The sequence below is a fragment of the Triticum dicoccoides genome, chromosome 5B (assembly GCF_002162155.2).
Source record: "Triticum dicoccoides isolate Atlit2015 ecotype Zavitan chromosome 5B, WEW_v2.0, whole genome shotgun sequence".
In the NCBI taxonomy this organism is placed as follows: Eukaryota; Viridiplantae; Streptophyta; class Magnoliopsida; order Poales; family Poaceae; genus Triticum; species Triticum dicoccoides.
In genome coordinates, this window is record NC_041389.1 from 13,072,886 (window position 1) to 13,075,591 (window position 2,706).

Sequence of the window (2,706 nt, forward strand, 5' to 3'; positions counted from 1 at the left end):
CTGGTTCATATTTGAACTACTCCCTCCTTTTTGGTTTATTGTGTCTATCTCATTTTTTTTCCGATTTGTTAGTTTTGTTTTTATTTCTGTCCATCACCTGTTCAGATTTTTAGGCACGTTAAATTGCTGCATACAAGGATTAAAAGAAAACCAATCAATGCATGTAACCATTCCTATTTATTTATGTAGTGGCCATGCATTTATGCAGATCAAAGCTTGAGTAGTTTTACAACCTAGGAAATGAAACACTCCACTCATCATTTGCGTTGGTTGACTAGGTTTTTGAGAAAGAACCAACAAACTGAAAAAGGATGAACTAGAATAAATGCTTGCAGCGTACGTTCGAATATATTCCCCCATTTTTGGCACTACATTAGTGTAAAAAATGTTCTTATGTTATGAGACGGATGAAGTAAAAAACCAAAATACATACTATGAATGTACAAAGTACAAACCCCAAAAGATACGTACGAGGATCCGATCTATCCAGACGGCCGGCAGCTCCTTTTGTCTTCTGGCTTTGAGGATGGAAGTGGGGGACGAACGCGTGCATCGGCTTGACTTTTCATTTTTCCTTTTTGATTGATGATGATGACATTCGGTCGGTGCTGCCATGCATGCCATCGCCATGACTCTCCAGTCAAACATTCGCACTAGTTCACGTGACGTGTATAGTCGCATGCGTGTGCGCGTGATGAAGACACGCTAAAGAAGACATGATCCAAAGCTACCGTCCAAAGCGATGCATCCATTGAACCGATCGATGAGCGCCAAGTCAAGGTCTCGTCACATCAAATCACTTCGGTGAGTGCCAAGTCAAGGTCTTCGGTTATACTACTCCCTCCTTTCCAAAATATAAGGCACGGTTTGACTTTTCTGGTCTTCGTTACACAACTTTGACTATATTTTTTATGTATTATATGTCTATAAAATTATTATACATACATATGAAATAAAATTGCTTTGCAAGACAAATACAGCGATGTCATTTATACATGTTCAATCCATATACTTTGATATATATTAATGGTTAAAGTTGTGCATTAAAGACCGTAAAAAGTCAATCGCGCCTTATATTTTGGGAAGGAGGGAGTACTAATTAATCACTTCAAGTATCGATCGATCGATCATTCCTGGTTTGTTCCGTTCCTTTGCCCCCTTGGCACACGTCTCTCTCTCTCTCTTCGCGGAGCGCCTTTGTAACAAGATTTGTTTTTCTTTATGTTATCCAGAACCTTGACAGGCTACTCAGTCATGTCAACCGGCGGCGGCGGCGGCGAGGGGAGTTCTCGTCTGGATGCGCGGAGGTGTCGGTGCGGGCCGAGGCCTGGAAGCGGCGCTGCTGCACGGCGGCGTGTTGGAGGCAGTGGGCACCGACGGGCGGCGTGACAACGGGTCGCGCTCGGGGGCGATGACGGTAGTGACGTCTGTGCTGCCGGATCCGCTTCCTCAAGCGGCGCACTACGTGCGTTCACCCATGTCTGGTGGTGGTAGAGGTGCAACAGGGGAGGGATAAGGATGGTGCGGGCTGCATGCGTCCTCCCATGTTGTGGAGCTTAGAGTATCTCCACCCGCCCACAGGACACCTTTTTAGGCTTGGTTTTAGGCTTGGACGACTTTTTTTATCGAAAAATGGCTCAGGCACGCCCTCAGGACGTCAAAATAGCGCCGGCAAACCCAGCGCATTGGGGGGCTCTTGGGGCGCCGGGAGAAGTTTCGGCGAATCACGTCTCCCCGCATGTATTTTTTCTTGGCCCACTTAATCATTTCCTTCACAGATTTTTGGTTGGGGTGGGGTGTGGCTGGGAAGATGCCCTCCCCATGCACTTTTATTTCATCGGATGAAGCATTTAGCACCAACTTTTTAAGTTCGGTGGTATTCTTGGGGGCTCCAACGGCTGGAGATGCTCTTAGCTCATTTTTGTGGAGGTGCAACAGCAGAGGTCGACTTCTCCCTCCGCTGCCTGGGCGGTCGTGGTGCTGCGGCTGGTGGCAGATCCCGAAGGTTGGTGAAGATGGCTCAAACTACCCATAGTGGGAGTAACCTAATAAATAAAGAGTTGCATCATAACACACTTATGTTACTCCCCACCATATATGCAGTAACATAAACTAGTAACATATGCATGTTATTAGTCTAAGTTACTCCCCACTATGGGTAGTCTCAACGTATGGGAGTCAGTGGCAGGCTGATGTTACGTTCCATGTACCCCCTGGCCCACCTACCCCGATAGCTAATGACAACCGGAACGGGCCCAACGCCTCGGGCGACCCAACTCGCGATTTCCATCGCATACCTGGGTGGCCAACTAGTTAGGTTAAGTAGTGGGTGACCTCCCTCATGTGCGAGTGTCGGAGAACAAGATACTGGTGGACGCTCTCTTCCTCGATCCCCTTTCTCTCTTCTCTCGGATCCCCGTTCTTGTATCCCAAAGCTTGTATCCAACTGCAGTTGACAGTATAGTAGAAAACAGGGCTTTGGTCCAGGGCGGGTTAGCCCATTAGTCCCGGTTCAGTCATGAACCGGGACTAATGTGAGCATTGCTCACATTAGTCCCGGTTCATGCGGCAAAGGCATTAGTCCCGGTTCAAATGGGACCTTTAGTCCCGGTTGGTGCCACGAACCGGTACTAATGGGTGTGATGCCCATTAGTACCGGTTCGTGGCACGAACCGGTACTAAAGGTCTATACCTTTAGTACCGGTT